The sequence below is a fragment of the Bos taurus genome, chromosome 19 (genome assembly GCF_002263795.3).
Source record: "Bos taurus isolate L1 Dominette 01449 registration number 42190680 breed Hereford chromosome 19, ARS-UCD2.0, whole genome shotgun sequence".
Taxonomy (NCBI): domain Eukaryota; kingdom Metazoa; phylum Chordata; class Mammalia; order Artiodactyla; family Bovidae; genus Bos; species Bos taurus.
Window position 1 is genome coordinate 49639659 of NC_037346.1, and position 18533 is coordinate 49658191.

The following is an 18533-nucleotide window of genomic DNA, read 5'->3' on the forward strand; positions in this document are numbered from 1 at the left end:
CCGGAGTCGGGGCCGCCCGAGCCGCTGGACCCGTGCGCACAGATCCGCGCCCGCCGCCGCCGATAGAGCCTCTGAAGTCTGCAAGTCCGCGGTCCCGGTCCCGGCTCAGCTGGGGGGCGGTGCCCGTCCCGCCGCTCCGCCCCCGCTCCGGGTCCGCCCCCGCGCGCCGGAACTCCGCCCCTTGCGCCCGCGCCCCGCGCCCAGTACGCCCGGCTGGACGCGGCGGATACCCGAGTCTGCGGCGTGGCAGGGGCGCGGAGCGCCGGGGGCGTGTGGCCCAGGGGTGGGACAGGCTAGGCCGCCGCGGAGAGGAGAGGGCTGCGCGAGGGACGGGGAGGAGGGCCCGGGAGGGAAGAGCCAGGTTGGAAAGTGGAATTTCGAGCGGGAGGGGGAAGGGCAGCAGCGCGTCCCAGGCTTGTAAGGTGCGGGGGCGGGGTAGAAACCCGAGACCCGGTGTCTGTGCAGACCCTAGCCGAGCGCCTGGTCGGCAGGTCCTTCCCGCGGGCAGACTGAGTCCGGAATGGCCTCTGGGATGTAGCAGGGGCGCCTGGCCGTGTCACTGCTGTGTGACCAGCCTGAGGCCGTCAGGGATGTTCCTGGCACCCACCCTCCACGGGATTTGAGTGTGCTTTGCGGAAGTTCAGACTGCCACGGGGGAGCGAAGGCCCGGCTGTGGCCGGTGATGTGGCTGACTCAGAGTTGAGTGTGCGGTGGACCCTGGGACACCCATTCCGCAGAAAGGCTCTGGATTTGCCGGCCAAGGTCACCGCTCCTGTGCATCCCTCCCCCTGGTCACCCGCCGCCCCATCCCTGCTCCAAAGTTAGTCTCCTGCCCAAGCTTCGCGCTTGATTTTCGTGGTGGGGACCTTCTTGTGTACTGTAGGATTTTAGCAGCATTCCGGAGTAGCAGTCCCCGCACTGCCAGGCTTGGCAACAAGACCTGTCTGTTTCCAGATACTGCCAAATGCTCCCTGGGTGCAAGGTTTCCTTCTGAGCTCCCTGTTTTCGCAGCACCAGCCTCCTGAGCACAGCATGAGGAGAGCCGCTGCCTTCCCCCTCTGGTCACTGGGGCCAGCAAGTGCCTGACATCCAAACAGGAGGACAAAGGCAACTCAGAGGACGCTAGCCTCTGGAAGGATAAGGATCTACCAGGTGGAGGGAGGGAGCCCTGGCACGCCAGCCAGCCACCCCAGGAATCAGAAGCAGGTTTTTCTGCTTCCTCAGACTCGGGTGTTGATTTGAGTTCCAGAGTCTGAAACTCCATCAAACAGTAGAGAAATCTGACCTGGTTTTAGCATTTCTTTTCTGGCCAATATACATTTCGGTAGGAATTGCAAATGACTTGTGAGGGAGGGGAGTTACTTCCTATTATTTTTGCATTGCACCCTTTCATTTGGTTAGAGTTTGGAACTCTAAGTCGCTTGTAGAGATGGAATTATCACCCTCTGGAGAAGCCGGAGGCTGCAGGGTCCAAAACAGATGAGTCTGGGAGACAGCCTCTGGAGTGCTGGGGCAAGGCTGGGGGCGTGGTTCACCCTTGAAGGGGGTTACAGTTGAAGAATCTGCTTAAGGCAGCCTCAAAATAGCAGGTCAACCCACCCAGCCTAAGCCTGGAGCAAGGACCTTGCCTGGTCATAAATGGTGATGTCATCCCAAGACCCAAAGTCAGCTTTGAGGCTGGAGGACTCTACAGCCTGCTGCACCCCTCACCACACCCCCTTGGAGTGTCCACTCCCCCCCTTGCTGCAGGTACCAGGGTGCAGAACTGCGCTGAGAAGTGAGTGAGCCAGGTGAAACTGCCACCCAGGCGCAGGGGAGAGGGTTCTGCTGCTTGCAGGTCTGGAAACTGCAACCACTTCTGTGCATGCCGAGCATGTCTGCACAGCAGCACCTCTCACCCAGGGCACTTTGGGTGGTAAGGAAAGGCTATACAAGCAGCCTGGCCCAGCTCATCGACCCCTGAAGGGCCTTGGGGCTGGTCAGGGTCCAGGTCTTCATACAAAGGAAGGTGTGGGTTGGTTTGAGGGCCCCTTCTTGTTACAGATGCAGAGACTGAGTGCTGTGAGCCTGAGTGATCTGCTCAGGGTTTCAGAATTCCATAGTGACCGCTGGACCAAAGAGGAGAGCCGTTTTGCGGGGGGCAAAGTGGAGCTGATTCCTGTCCCAGGCTCAGGACTGTGACCTGGAAAGCTGCCAAACCACCTCTGCCCAGGTCCACTTCCCTAAAACAAGCTCTGCACAATGATGCTTGCCGGACCAGTGGAGCAGCAACCAGGAGCCAACACTACAGCATTCAGTTAATAATATATCCACATTGGCTCAGCGATTATAACACCAGTGCACATTAATGCAAGATGTCAGTAAGAGGAATCGGGCAGGGCAGGGAGTATATCGGAACTCTCTAGTATCCGCTTAGCTTTCTGTAAGCCTAAGAAATCTAAGACAATTGATTAAAGACAAAATTTCTAGCAGCGTTCTTGGGAGAATCTGATAGGCTCTTGGGACTGTCCAACCTAAGTCTCTGTGACAGGCCCTCACTTCTGGGGACACAGGTACCTCTGGATTCCTGGAGGGTCCCTGAAGCAGGAATTTCCAGATTTCCCTCCTCATGGCAAGCGCCAGCCTTGGGGTGGGGCCACAGCAGCAGAACTGGTTCCTCACTCACCTCCGGGCCACCTGGGCACCTCTTTGTCCTTCAAGATGGGGCTGACGGCCCCTCCTGGCCATGCAGAGCCACCTCCTGGTGCTCATGGTGTCAGTTCTTGGGGGGCATGTGATGGTGGGGGTCAGGACAGCACAATGCAGTGGGTCATGGCTGGTTGAGGCTCCCCAGCATAGACGACCTGCCCCGCTTCATCACCCCCTGCCCCACCAAGCGGGGAACAGGGAAACCCTGCAGGAGTCCAGTCAGAGAAACTTGGGGTGTGTAAGTCCACGGATGGCTGGGGTCGGGGAGCACTTCCCAGTGAGAATTTCTCCCAGTTAAACCCAGGAAGGTGGTGTGCCCACCCCACCCATAGTGAGAAAGAAGATGAGTGTTGTGGCATCTGAGAAAAGCTGGGTGCTGCATTCATGGTCCTCCCAACACCAGCATGCCCACTGGAAGGCAGAATGGAGGATCAGACCCACTGTAGTCAGAGAGCAAAGCTGCCCATCCATACACCCGGGTGACAGCCCCACCGTCCTGCCTGAGTTCCTTCCACGGCCCCATGAGGCCAGAGGAATAGGGCTCAGCAATGACAGAGACCACAGAGCACAGCTCAGCGTGCCCTTGAGGTGCACACCTCTGCTGGGCCTCGCCTCTGCAGTGACACAGGACACTTAACCACAGAGCCGCCTGTCCCACCTACTGGTCCACGGAGAGCACGTAATGACGGAGTCCACGGCCCAAACTCAGGTCAGTATCAACCTTCACTCCTGATCTGTCCCTTCACTTAAAGAGATGTTTCCCAGGCGCCTGCCTGGCACATCTCTGGGGTGAGTTCCAGGGCTGCAGCCCCGGACCTGGGCCAGGCTGAGAGGCAGCAGCGATGGCCTCCAGTGAGACCATGACGATGGTTATGGCCGGATAATTGCAGCTCTGAAGTGTCCACCTGACCTGCAAGCTCCCGTGTGCTCCAGCCTCTCCAGTTGTTCCTTTTAAGTGCGGCAGGGACCCACCACCTGAGGAAGGAAGCTCGCTGGGGTGGGATCTATGGGGCCAGACATGCTTTACCAGCCTCTGAATGTCAGGGTGCAGCAGGCCCTGCGGGTGGTGGATGGACCACAGACATGGGCTCCGATGTGGCACCCCTCCATGGGTCACACAGGTGGTGGAGTCAGGTCTGTTTCTGAGTCTTGTTACCTGCAAAGTAGGTGGAATCTTGATTCTCAGGGGGATATAGAGTGTGTCACATCATCACACAAAGCCTTATATAAGGTGGGCATGATAAACCTCAGCTCCACACAGATGCTGATTCGGGGGTCAGGGTGCCACCTGACTCTCAGCAGGGCTCAGGACCTTGTGGGGAAACCCTCTCCCCAAGCACCACCCCACTGCTTTCATTGCATCGTGAGTTCTTTGAGCCAGTAATGCTCAGTCCCTGTAAATGCTTTCATTTTCTGCCCAATCTTGAGGTTTTCAAATGTGTACTGATGATCATTCTATCATGCATAATGTCCAGTCACTTGAGTCTGCTCATTGAAGAATCAGCTTCCTCCCCTAGAAACTGGACACTTCCAGAAAAATGTTAAAAGTTTTCCCAAATGTGTCCAGAGAATTCATTCTTTGGCATTCGAAAAACACACGTTGTTGTTGAAGTTGGTAAGTCATGTTCGATTCTTTGCAACCCCATGGACTGCAGCACGCCAGGCTTCCCTGCCCTTCACTATCTCCTGGAGTTTGCTCAGACTCATGTCCATTGAGTCGGTGATGCCATCCAGCCATTTCATTCTCTGTCGCCGGCTTCTCCTCCTTCCCTCAATCTTTTCAAGCATCAGGGTCTTTTCCAGTGAGTCAGCTCTTTGCATCAGGTGGCCAAAGGATTGGAGCTTCAGTTTCAGCATCAGTCCTTCCAGTGAATATTCAGGGTTGCTTTCCTTTAGGATTGACTGGTTTGGTTCACATGAAAATACCCAGACCCCCATCTGCCAAGGGAGGTTTACACGTGGACCCAGCCCTGTCCCTCCTCAGCCCCTGGATCGCTGTCATTTCTGCCACGCCGCTTTCCCCTTCCAGGTCATTTTTGCTGACATAATTATTGTAATCGTGGTGAAATGATGGATCACGAGCAAACGCTTGTAATTTAACATTTAGCAACTGTAGCCAGCAGTGTGTAATTACAATGTGAAACAGCCAGGAGAGTGCTGGCTGGCCCCAACCCAAACACCTTCACCCAATCACCTCTTTAACCTAATTTACTGGCATGTTTGCCATCTGTGAGGTTGAGAAAAGTGGGAGGGAGAAAGTGAGGGGCTCCTGCCAGTCAGCCAGGTGTGTGCATGGGTCAGCAGCGAAGGTGGTGTGATTATTCCTGTGCCCTCATTGCCATTGTTTGCAGCGGCCACCTTGGTTCAGCCTGGGCTTGGTAGCATCTCACTCTGCCTGGCTGTCAACAGACCACACAGTGGTGATGTCTGGTGACCCCACGGCCGTCACACCGGCAGGAACGTCTCTGTTCTCTGAGTGCCTTGAGGCAGCACCCCACAGGGGAGAAGGACCCCCACCCTGGCACCACATATTCAGTGAGTACGTGCTGCCGGTGGTCTTACAACCCTCCTCCTCACCCAGCTCAAACGTCACTTCTCCTGGGGAGCCGGCTGAACTCCATCTCAACGACTCTGTCCCAGGCAGCTATGGGCCAGGCCTGGCAGTGCCCCCAAGCAGGTACACATTTCTACAATCCAGCGGCTGCACCCGATTGGTCATCAAGGCTCCTAAGCTGGGCTGGGATCATCCTAAAGGCCTGGCGACCCCAGGGTGGTAACACTGAGAGGGCGGTGTCCTGGGTGCTGAGGGTGGCGTGCCAGGGAGCCAGGTCCAGAGATCCTGCTTCTGTGCATGGACGCTAGCCTCACTGTTTGCATCCTCACCCTCGCCAGGCTCACCGCCCCCTGGAGCTCCCAGGTGTTCCCAGGAGATGCTCCTGTATCCTCCGGTTGCTGCTCGCGTGTGTCTCCTGGTAGGTGTGCCACGTGGGCTGCTCCCCACTCAGCCACCCCGCTGGACGGCTTCTGAGGAAGGACTCAGAACCACGCTGTCTCCCTGAGGAGCAGAAGTTTCTGATACAGCAGTTACCAATGTATATCCCAGTTGGGCATTTTCAAACGTCTGAAGCTGCCCAAGTCAGGTGCCGCGCGCCCAGCACCACACGCCCTTTGATTCACCCCCTTTCAGCTCGGGCGCATCTTTGTGTGTCTCATGTATGCACATTTGTTCATTTTTTGCTGGGCCCTTTATGAGTGGCAGAGGTCATGAGTTTCACCTTTAAATTCTGGAAGAAGAGTCGCTTGCTCCCTGGATGGTGCCGACACCACTGTGGTTCCGATAGCAGGTGAGGAGCTCACAGGGAGATGAGATCCCTCTGAGGAGAGGTCCGAGTCCCCGTTTTCTCCTTTGTCCCCAAAACATCCAGTATGAGGGACAGAGTCTTTCTCTGCCCCTCCCCCAGCCAGCAGCCCTGTGCTGGGGTGCACCAGTGGGGCAGGTAGCCCTGGGCTGTGGCACATATGAATTCCCAGCCACACCTGTTGATAGCTGGACACTCTTGCTGGTGCTGGCCTGTCTTACGTCTCTAGGCCCAGGAACCCAGGCGTGTGGCATAGAGACAGTGACCAGGGGCACTCTGGCCTTCAAGTAACCAGGTGTGGCATCCCCTTCCTGCCCAAGAAAGGAGAAAAGGACAAGGCAGATCCTGCAGAAACTCCATGTGCACTCAGCGCTGCCCCCCCACCCCAACAAGCTCTCCTCCCCCAGGTCCCACGGGTGCCAGCACACTCGGGGACCCCTTTGTGGTCTCAGCCGGGAGCCCCAGCGACAGGCTCCTGAGTCAGTTCTGGGTCACCTGCACCTCTGTGACTCAGCCCGGGCAAGCAGGCGGGGGTGGCTGTAAAACACGCTTGTCTGGAGCCTGGGGGGGTGGGGCCTCATCCCTTAGCTTCTCTCTCACTTGCCCCGCCCTGGGGAGAGGCCACAGCGGGCTGGACAACTCAGAGCTGCCCCTGCTGGAGGGGCTGAGGGCAAGCCTGCGGGCCCTGCCGTGGTGTGGGGGTGGGGGGACGCCCCGGTTACTGGAGAAGGTCAGAGGTTGTCACTGCAGCCGTGGGCCATCATCCACTTGCCCAGAGGGTTCCATCTGGATGGACAGTCCCACCCAGAACCAGGAGAAGCAAGGAAGCTAGCCTGGGAGGACAAGTGAGGGTCACTTGCTGAATTAGTGGTCTGTGCCATGCAGATGTGCTGGGACGTCCCGTGTGCCAAGGGGGCCTCACCTTCCCTGGGCCCCAGAACCCCGCAAAGGTTGGGTGTGGAGTGTGGGTCCTGGGGCCTTGGGGCAGTCCGGGGGGTGATCACATGGGTTGGGCAGACCAGGAGACAGGCAGACAGTGTGAGGAGGATGATGCAGGAAGGGGTGGGGGAGGGGAGGGACAGGTGCTGGGACCTGGGGCAGAAGGAATGTGGGGGCAAGGCCGGTGGCGTGAGGAGGGTCAGGTCGGGTCACTGGTGTGCTCCCCCCAAAATTGGACCTAGATGAGCTCACCAGGCAGTGAGCTGTTTTCATTACAGACTCGTTCTTCTGGCCTCTGAAGTCATAGTGGATGTGTCCAGTCCTTAGAGAAGGCAGAGGAAACCTATTCAAGAAAACACAGGACAGGAGCTGGGAGGCAGGCCAGGGTGATAGTTTGTCGCAAGTTAATGAGAAGATGTGGGTGGGGCACTCAGCACCCAGCCCCGCAGGTGGGCCTCTTTCTCCCAGAGCAGCACCCCCGATGTCAGCCTCTCCCCCCACTTCTGAAGAGGTCAACCCCACACTGCCTGGGTGACCAGTGTCGGCCTCCCCTGAGGCTACCGAAGGTGAGTAAGAGGGAGGTGTGACCCACGAGGAGGAGGAGGGCTATGCTCCCAGAGAGGGGCTTGAGTCTTCTGATTTATGGGAGCAGCAGCCCTGGACAGAGGAGAGTATGGGATACGGTGGGGGGAAGATCAAGTTGTCGGACACGGGCCCCACTGAGTGGAGACCGCAGCGGGGGTCGTGGTGCCGGGGCAGGAAGGGCTCTAGTGGGCTGTTTGGCTGTGAATGAATTGGAAATGCAGGACTTGCCTGTTTCCTGCAGAAGGGGTTCAGAGGCTGGGAGATGGCCTGTCATTTGAGACCTGCTCACCCACGTGGGAGGATCCAGAGACACAGCTCTTCCCACAGCGGTGAGGAATAAACCTGAGAGGGGAGCCCTGGCACCCCTGAAGGGCTCCAATCACTCCTCTGTGGGCCAGAACTTATAGTGGGAGCCACGGCCACTCAGTCTGGAAAACGGAGTGCCATGGGAGTGACTGGCTCCTGGGGTGGTTGGCCCCAGGGCGAGAGGGGTATGGTCACCACGGTGGACAGCAAGGAAGCAGGCCACCTGGCTCAGACCGTGGCCTTGGTCTTCCTGGGAGTGAGACGGATAGGAAGCCTGTTGGATTCTTACTTCATCTGTGTAAGCAGAGAAGTTCTAGGTCAAGTAAACAAAAGTCTAACCCGATTCATAAAAGCAGCCTCATGGCTTTCCATCACTTCCCAGACAAGAGCCAGTTTACAGACTTCAGAAGCCCCCAAATGAAGGGGAGGCCAGGTCCCCTTAAGGAAGAAGCCCAGTAGAGTGCCAGCAATTCATATTATTACTCTTTCTCCTCATATTCTCTGAGGGACTTGTGACCTTTCACCAGGGGAACTGTGCCTTTAGAAAATGTAACTTTTTTGGGGGAATGACTGCATGCTGCTGACTCTGGACTGACCCTGATTCCAAGACCTGAAACATCATAGTCAGAGTGGGGCTGGTGGAGGTCACATGGTCAGTGGAGTCTTCACTCAGGTCCACCTCACAGTGAGTCCAGTAGGTCCTGGAAACCATCCTGTGTTTATTTCCCCAGTTCCAGGCTTGACTGGAATAGGCATTCTCAGCAACCAGCAGAATCCCATGTTCCTTCCCCAACCTGTGGAGTAAAGGCTTTTCTGGTGGGAAAGGCCAGGTGAAGCCACTATAATAGCCTCCACCTAGTAAACCAAAAACATCTGCTTTATTGACTATGCTAAAGCCTTTGACTGTGTGGATCATAACAAACTGTGGAAAATTCTTAAAGAAATGGGAATACCACACTACCTTACCTGCCTCCTGCGAAAACTGTATGTAGGTCAAGAATCAACAGAACCGGAGATGGAACAACAGGTTCCAAATTGGGAAAGGAGTACGTCAAGGCTGTATATTGTCACCCTGCTTATTTAACTTATATGCAGAGTGCATCATGCGAAATGCTGGGCTGAATGAAGCACAAGCTGGAATCAAGATTGCTGGGAGAAATATCAATAACCTCAGATATGCAGATGATACCACCCTTATGGCAGAAAGCAAAGAGGAACTAAAGAGCCTCTTGATGAAGGTGAAAGAGGAGAGTGAAAAAGCTGGCTTAAAACTCAACATTCAAAAAACGAAGATCATCGCATCCAGTCCCTGCTTTATGGCAAATAGATGGGGAAACAATGGAAACAGTGATAGACTTTATTTTCTTGGGCTCCAAAATCACTGCAGATGGTGACTGTAGCCATGAAATTAAAAAACACTTGCTCCTTGGAAGAAAAGCTATGACAAACCTAGACAGCATATTAAAAAGCAGAGACATTACTTTGCTGACAAAGGTCCATATAGTCAAAGCTGTGGTTCTTCTAGTAGTCATGTATGGATGTGAGAGTTGGACCATTCCGAAGGCTGGACACCATGGAATTGATGTTTTTGAATTGTGGCCTTGGAGAAAACTTTTGAAAGTCTCTTGGACTGCAAGGAGATCAAACCAGTCAATCCTAAAGGAAATCAACCCTGAATTTGAAGGACTGATGCTGAAGTTCCAATACTTTGGCTACCTGATGCAAAGAGCCAACTCATTAGAAAAGGCCTTGATGCTGGGAAAGATTGAAGGCAGAAGGAGAAGAGGACGGCAGAGGATGAGAGGGTTGGATGGCATCACTGACTCAATGGACATGAGTTTGAGCAAACTCTGGGAGATGGTGATAGACAGGGAAGCCTGGTGTGCTGCAGTCCATGGGGTTGCAAAAAGTCAGACATGTTAGCGACTGAACTACAACTTGGCGGAAGACAATGGGTCTTGGAAAGTGACAGTGGAGTGTCATAAACTTAACCAGGTGGTGATTCCAATTGCAGCTGCTGTTACAGCTACGGTTCCACTGATTGAGCAAATTAACGCATCCCTGGGTACCTGGTATGCAGCCAGCGATCTGGAAAATGCCTTTTTATCCATCCCATTCCATAAGGCCCACCAGAATCAGTTTGCCTTCAGCTGGCAAGGCCCATGACACACCTTCACTGTCCTAATCCAGGGGTACACCCCTTCTTTAGGCCCACATCACAGTTCAGTTCTCAGGGAATTTGAGCCATTCCCTTCCACCAGATAGCACATTGGCCCCCTGCCTCAATGACATCATGCTGATTGGAAGTAGTGAGCAGTAAGCAATTAGACTTACTGGTCAGACACTTGCATGTCAGAGTGGGGGAGTTAAATTGGACTAAAATTCAGGGCCTTCTCCCTCTGTGCGTGGGACATGCTGAGACATCCCTCCTAAAGTGAAGGATGTGCTGCTGCATCAGCCCGTCCCAGAACCACAACAGAGGCACAAGCCTCGTGGGCCCCTTGGGATGTTGAGGCAACCTGTCCCTCATTTATGTGTGTTACTCTGCACCTTTTTCTGAGTGACCTGAAAAGTTGCTGGTGTGAGTGGGGCCCCGGGCAGGAGAAGGCCCTGTAGCAGGTCGTTCTGCCCTGCAGATACACTGACACATTCTCTCCGTGTTATTGGGGGAAAATCATCTTTGCTTCGATTTACCATTCCCCATCTGTAAACGGATGGGCTTCCCAGTGCAGTGGTAAAGAATCCGCCTGCTGGTCAGGAAGATCTTCTGGAGTCGGATATGGCAACCCCACTCCAGTATTCTTGCCTGGGAAATTCCATGGACAGAGGAGCCTGGTGGGCTACAGTCCATAGGGTCACAAAGAGTGGGACACCAGTGAGCACACGCACATCTGTCAATGGACCTGATGAATTCACGGTGTGTATTCTGCAGGGGCTGTGGGGGCCCAGTTGGTCTGTGCCTAGGTTCCAGGGTGGGTGAGGGTCCCATTTTCCTTTGTGATTCAGGAGCACTGACCCTCCCCTTTCTCATCCTCCCTGCTGTCCAGTCCTGACCCCCTCTTCCTAGGGTGGCAGCGTGACCGCTGGAAACTGCTGATGTCAGTTTCAGCCTGGAGGCTGGAGGGGCTGATTCTGGGTACCCTGGGCCTCTTGCTCGCTCGTGGCTGGTGGGGAGGTGCCTTCCCACCACCCTTCGACTCTGCCGAGTAGCCGCACGTGTGATGGAGAAAACAAGGTGAAAGATCATGATTGAGTCTAGAAATCTCATTGAAATGTTTACAGTCATTCTTCTTCATTTTGAAAGTAAATACACTTACTGAAAGAAAGGTGAATTCTTCTGGAAGTACGGAGAGAAAAGGAGGGGTTTCCCCTTGGTCCTCCCGACTATGCGGCACGGTTGGTATGTTTGCCAGTGTCCTCCGTGTGCTGCAGGTGTGTGTCTGCACACATACACGTGTGTGTGTGTGTGTGTGTGTGTGTGTGTGTGTACAGGGATTCGGCAAAGTAAGGAGCATCCACAGTGGGCCCATTGCAGCTTCAGCCCTGGCAGGAAATCTGCAGGGCACTGTAGGGGCCACCCGTCTGGTTCCTATGTCTGTGGGGCAGGGTCTGGATTTCCAGCCCAATTTTAAAGAACAAATCACTGCACCAAGCTGTGGCTGACGGCGTGACTTTCCTTCTTGTCTTCTCGTGGTCGTGTTGTCGCCTGGGGGACGCAGTGCCAGCCGGGGTGCCGGCGTTGGGGTGCGAGGAGAAAAGACTTAAGCCTGTTGGTGTCAACAGGAAGCCCTTTTGTTGGCGTCTTTGAATTCTGCCTGTTCTCACTTCTTTCAAGTCCGGCCGAGGGCGGGCAGAGCGGCTGCCATCTCCCTGGGTGACCAGCCTCTGAATGTCCACAGTCTCCTTTGCTGGCGACCGCCCAACCTGCCCACCCCACAGTCCCCCCTGACCCTTTCTAGGGTCTCAGACCCCCCCGCCCCCGCCTCAAGGCCACAGCCAAAGGCAGGGATGTGACATGGCCCTTGGGGTGTGGGCCTGCTGAGCCCGGTCCCTCCTGCCCACCCCCAGCCCCCACCACCTCTACCCAGTGAAGGTCCCAGGCGGGCCCTCCCTGGGAGGACGTCAGACTGCCATCCTCAGGGTGGTGGTCAGGGCACTGCTACCAGCTAGGGAGGTGGGAGCCCCCAGGCCCGGCTCCCTGAGGTACCATGTCTTACCCAATCACATACACAGTAGGTGTTCAACAGGACTTTAAACCAGTGAAGTGTTCTGACCTCAGCAAAAGTGTACTTGAAAGGCCTGGGGCGACATCAGTCTCCAAGACATCCTCGGGGGAAAGTGTCCTGCATAGGAGCCTGTGGCTGTTGGGTGTCTGCTCCTCGTGACGCATTGCTCAGGCCACGTGGGGCCTTGACCCAGACATCCCCCATCTCCCTTGTCCTCGGCGCTGTCTCCCAGAGGGTGTGAACTCCAGCCCAGACCCTTCATGTGGCCCAACTTGGGAGGCTGACTCCAGCCTCCGACACCTCCTTCCCTGACTTGAAAGAGAGGCGAGAAGTCCCTGGACTAACTGGCATGGCTTGTGTGCCCGTGAACAAGGGCCATGAAGTGGAAGGAGGAGCGGGCCCTGATCTCAGCCTCAGGTCATGATCGATCCTCCAGGGCTCATGCCACACCCACATTAGCTGTAGGGGAGGGAAAGGCATCACCTTCCAGAAGGGCCTTCTCTGGCTGGCTGAGGGTCCCAGGGCCAGACCCCATCACCAGCATTCACTGCCGAGGGCTTGCTGCCGAGAGCATGGTGGGCAGGCGTGGCTCATGGCCTGGTTCCCTGTTCTCAGCTCCACTGTGGGGGCCGTGACTCCACTGCGCGTGTCATGCGGCTGACGATGGCGGCCCCTTGGGGTGACCCCAAGAGCCCCCTCCCACCCCGGGATCAAGCTGGTGTGCAAAGCTATTCGCAGTGACACACTTCCGTGCTCTCTCGTTTTGTTTCGTTCTCTGCATTCCTGTGCTTACAGGGGTGGTTTCTGTGGATCATCAGTGGCTTTGCCCATTTCCTAATACATCGTCATTTTGGTAAACTGCGAGGATTTTTCCTTCAGAGGAAGCCGAAGTTAGAAGGGATCCTCGAACTTCCTAGCAAAGCAGTGGTGCCCCGTCCAAGTCCGATTTGGGCTTTTGTTCTCCGTCACCTACGTGTGAAGGGCCTCAGCCCCACTGGGCACACTCCCTGTGGAAGATGAAGGTTTCGGAGGCCCTTTCCCTAAGTCAAACCCCATGTGTTTCCTGTACTTCCAAAAATGTCCAAGCAGGAAGGACTAAACCTCAAAAGGCAAAAATAACTGTGTCTACCCCGCCTGAGATGGCCCTCACGGCCACAGAGCACCGTCTGGGCTGCTCGCACTCTTAGGTCCTGGGTAACGTTTCTTCTCATTTTAAATCTGAGCCGAGCCGACCTAACCTAACCCCACCCCATTCCCCCAAAGACTAAAGTTTGCTTTTCTTAGCCAGCTCAGAGGCCTTTATCTATGGCCTGTCTCACTGAGACAGGCTTCCCTCATGGCTCAGATGGTAGAGAACCCACCTGCAATGCAGGGAGACCTGGGTTCGATCCCTGGGTTGGGATGATCGCCTGGAAAAGGAAATAGCAACCCACTCCAGTATTCTTGCCTGGAGAATCCCATGGACTAGAGGAGCCTGTAGGCGGGCTACAGTCCACGGGGTTGAAAGGAGTTGGACATGACTAAACGATTAACACTTGCAACTTGTCTCAGTGGGGTCCCCAGGAATCCCTGCAGGGCAGCCACAGAAAACACAACTGCAGATACCCGAGCAGAGGGAAGGGAGTGCGGGGCTCAGGCCTAGTCAGTGCGGGCTGTCCATGCCTCTCAGGCCTGGGACCAGGAGCAGCCAGTGTGGTCAGCTGGATGTAATGGCTGGGCTCAGAGTGTCTATGGGGTGAAACAGCTGTCCCGGGGATATTAGGGGGATCTGAGAGAGGCCTGGCCTGGGGCCTCATGGTGACCCTCACCCCAGCCAACATGGCATTCTTGTGCTTTTTGTAACGTTTTTCCACTTGAGGGCTGACGAGAAGCCAAGGTGTGAATCAGTGAGGATGACAGGTGACTCAGTGTCACCCTTCTCAGAGGCAGCCCACCGGTTTGTGCCCTCACTGGGCCCTCCTTTTTCAGTCAGGAAGCAGGCTCTGCGTCCCACAGGCTGGCTATGGGGAAGCCGGTTCCCCCCTGCAGCTCCGAGGGGTCCTCCTGACCCAACCACCAGCCTCCCCTTGGGTCACATGAGGCCTGGACTCTGACAGTCAGGACACAAACATACTGTCGTTGGGGCAGGACCTGGGCCAGGCAGTGACTGGATAGAGGGGAGGGCAGAGCTGAATCTGGGCAATGACCCACCACTGCTGTTGAAATTGTTCTTGTATTAATACTTTCCTGATAGAAATGGATAAAATGGAGAGGAGGAATTCCCACAGGAAAGGGCAGCCTGGTGACATTTCAGGGTGTCCTCACCAGGGTGGGGATGGAGGGACCGTGGGAGAATCCCTGGCTGTGAACTCAGGAGCTTCTTACACTGGACATGGCCCAAGATGCCCAAGACTGTGGTCCCTCAGGAGAGCATGGCATCTGTCCCCGGTGGTGTGGCTAGTAAGGCAGATAATTTGGGGTGTCTACAGGCAGGGCTGGTGCTGCAGGGGTGCTGACAGCCACAGATGGTCAGGAGTCCTAGCCTTGTTACCTCCCAGAGTCATCCTGAAACATTCTGGGCCAGGAAACTCTCCCAAGGTGAGCCAACCAGGAAGGGGTGACTGGGTTCCCGACACCCTGGGGTGTGAGAGCATCCTTGTCCCCATCTACTGGGGGTTGGGCAGGCCTGCCTGGGACGAGGTACCTCTCCCTCTCATGGGCCCCCGTGTGTGCCCCCAAGCGTGTGCTGTGCCCAGGTCCTGTCGGCCAGACACTGGTTCTTGTTGGAGCTTGATGACCAACAGTCCTGATTTTCTGGGACTAAGGGGGTCCTGGGACATGGGACTCTCGGAGTTAAAACCAGAACAGTTTTAGGTAAACTGGGATGAATTGCTCAAGGCTGATTCTGCCGAAGCTGGAGGGAGGAGGGCTCTGACCTGGGTGCCCACACTGGAAGCTCTGCTACTCCTGGTCACGCAAACCTCTAGAGGACAGTGGGGCCCATGAGCCAACAGGGGCCACATCCACTGACAATACTGGCAGGGCACGGACTCAGCTTCCCTGACACCAACCTTACCGGGACACTGACAACCAGCCAACCCTATGATTTTTTGTTTTTTAAATTAATTTATTTTTTCCTGAAGGATAATTGCTTTACAGAATTTTGTTGTTTTCTGTCAAACCTCAACATGAATCAGCCATAGGTATCCCCAACCCTGTGTTTTTTAAAGTCAGGAGTTCTGATTCACACATACTCCAAACTCATGCGTTGGGTGATGCCACAGAGTAAGGTCAGCAGGAAATCTGAAAACCAGATTTGGGCTCCGTGAGAATGTTCCTTGAGGCTTCGTGGACCACACCCCATCTGGACATTTCCCCTTGTCCCCTTGCATGTCCCCGTGACAGCTCCAGCAAGGGCCCCATGTGGACACTTTTCTCTCCAGCTACCCCTGCAGCTCCTCCATGGTCTCCCTGCCCAAACCCCTCCCTTGGGTCCTTCGCATCACTCAGGGATACAGACATTATTCGTCTGCTTTGAAGGCAAGGACGTGAAGCTGAAGGGAGGCTGTGACGAGCTGAGATCTGCATTGCACCTCGGTGTCCGCCCAGCACTCTGTGTGGGCCAGGACCTGGCTGGAAATGCTACTGCCCTGGGGTGAGATGATTCAGGGGTGCCAAGCAGTCAGAGCGTGCCTTTCTCCACGGCCAGGCCACTCCAGGGTGGCAGGGCTGAGGCAGGACCTGAAAGGCCATGCAGAAGCCGGACAGCTCCCAGCTCAGCTAGGGGTAACCGGGGGCATCTCAGAGGCACTGCTGTGGCCACTGGTGCAGCCCTCAACTCCAGGGGGAGTGAACGACCCACCAGTTGAGCATGCATGCTGTCGCTTCTGTTGTGTCCAACTCTTGGCGACCCCACGGACTGGAACCTGCTGGGTCCCTCTGTCCACGAGGTTTTCCAGGCAAGAATACTGGAGTGGGTTGTCATTTCCTCCTCCAGGGGATCTTCCCAACCCAGGGCTCAAACCCGGGTCTCCTGCATCAGCAGGCTGGTTGTTTACCGTCGCATAGAGTCGGACACGACTGAAGCGACTTAGCAGCAGCAGCAGCAGCAGCACCACCTGGGGAAGCCCCACTGGCTGAGAGTTGAGGCCAAAAACTCTTCACCTGTTTATGGCTTTGTGGTTTGGGCTCTGCATAGTTCTTTGTAAAGACCCCTTGCGCTTCCTCTTTCTTGGCCTCCTGCAAGTCACCAAGACTTACCAGTCCAGTCAGCATCCAGATCCTCGTGCCAGGAAACCTGCAATTCACGAGCATCAGCACACAGTTTATGAGCAGTGCCTCTCATTCCAGTTACTAGATCTCCGTATATTTTGTAGATCTTCTCAGGAGAAAACCCTGACTTATCTTTCAGCCGGTCGGCTGTGGGCCGGCGGAGGACTGATGTAGATCTCTCGGCAGGCTGGTTGCAAACTTGGGATTTGTTGAATCGCTGGTTGGAACACCAATCATTAGACTGGGACAGACTGGCAAGAGTCAGTGTTCTGGGGCCAATGCTCCTTCCTTCCGAAGTTTGGCAATGCTCGGTGTTGCTGGTTATTATTTCTTGTTTTTCCGTATCATTAGTTCAGGAAGCTCAATAGTCATGCTGACAGGCACAATGGGCAGTGCAGAAATGCCAGACATGGCCTCAAGGGACAAGTTTTGCTTTAAAATACTCTTACATTTGAGTGTTTTTTTGTTTTTTTAATTAAATGCTCCTATTTGATTAGGGCTCTATCCATTTTAATAGAATTTTAGAACTTTGCAGTATGTACAGAAGTGATGCCAAGCGCCTTACAGAGAGATCTTCCTGCTCGGGAAAGGCAAATAAGTCACGGACATCGGTGACCAGTGAGGGGGCTCGACTCGGGGAGGGGTCCTCAAAAACTGCAGCTGTGATGACGGTCCACTCACCTGTCCTGGGCAGTAGGGCCTGGGCAGGACATTCGAGAGAAGAACCCCCACCCAGTTCCCAATGTGGATTCCAGCAGGGGACGGCATGAGCCCAGGGTTGTCAAACAGTCCAGTTCTAAGAGAAGCCAGGACCCAAACACTATGGGACTGCTGGATGTGGCTACGGGAGTGGGAGGCTTGTAGCCCCACCCACAGCCTTGGAACTGGACCATGTGAATTCCAGGAGAGCCTGAGTTATCAACTGACTTTACTGACCACACCAATCAAAATAACCAGCCGTTTATCCAGACAGAATATACCTTGTTCAGTCGCTAAGTTGTGTCTGACTCTTTGTGACCCCATGGACTGCAGCACTCCAGGCTTCCCTGTCCTTCACCATCTCCTGGAGCTTGCTCAAACTCAAGTCCATTGAGTCAGTGATGCCATCCAGCCATCGCATCCTCTGTCATCCCCTTCTCCTCCTGCCTTCAGTCTCTCCCAGCATGAGGGTCTTTCCCAATGAGTCAGCTCTTTGCATCAGGTGGCCAAAGAATATAGCTGGGGTTGGGCAATTTCTACACTGACCACATGAAATTTTGAGTTATTTGATAACATTATTAAGGACTCTACCTGGGCTCCCCCAGTGGCACTAGTGGTAAACAACCCACCTGCCAACATAGGAGACATAAGAGGCTTGGGTTCGATCCCTGTTTCAGGAAGATCCCCTGGAGAAGGGCACGGAAATCCAGTTCAATATTCTTGCCTGGAGAATTCCATGGACAGAGGACTCTGAGGGGCAATAGCCCATAGGGTCACAGAGGGTCAGATATGACTGAAGCGACTTAGCACAGAACTCTAACTAGATCCAGTGTAGGCACATCTCATTTTCTAGATTTTGTTATAGGTAGACTGTCCTGCATGTATTCACTTATTCTTTCCTTCCTTTTTTTGTTCCTGGTCAGGTACCCTGTGCCGTTCTGTTCTGAGTCAGAGGCTCCAGTGAACAGCTGAGCAGTGTTTTCATGGACCTGGCCTCCCAGAGCGAGTAAATCAACTTGGGGATTTCAGGGACAAGGGTGAGTGGGGAGCAGGGCCGTGCGCTCTGCCTGGGGAAGCCCCCCCACCTCTGCTTCACCGGGCTGCGGACTGCAGGTGTGCAGAGCCAGACAGGGGCTCGCTTTTGGGAACCAGCTCCCCCATTTCCCAGCCTCCCATCCTGGCCCCGCATCGGCAGCCGGCTCACGTGGCTGCTGGCCTGTGCCAGCCGCAGAGAGCTGGCAGTGGACAAAAAGACGGTCCCTGCCCCCACCAAGGCGGCAGCTTAGAGGGAGACAGTGCAGTGAGCACTTAGCGTAAGGACCCACGCAGATGGGCCAGGGGGGTGCTGGGGTCTCTGAGGAAGTGAGCCACGGGGGAGGCCCGAAATTGAGAAAAGATAAAAGTGCGTCAGTGTTGGTACTTGCCCCGTCATGCTGGGGTTTTGTGCGCTGATTTTCCTCCCTGCCTTTCATCGGCCGGG

General features: G+C 55.2%; 1 long non-coding RNA gene across 1 annotated transcript; it reads left to right on the forward strand.

The window, feature by feature from the left end:
• The first annotated feature begins 137 nt into the window (after window positions 1–137).
• Window positions 138–11314, forward strand: LOC132343104 (uncharacterized). The gene is made up of 3 exons (XR_009491783.1): window positions 138–3397; window positions 5270–7552; window positions 7813–11314. It is a non-coding gene; the product is annotated as an uncharacterized lncRNA (long non-coding RNA).
• The last annotated feature ends 7219 nt before the right edge of the window (window positions 11315–18533 follow it).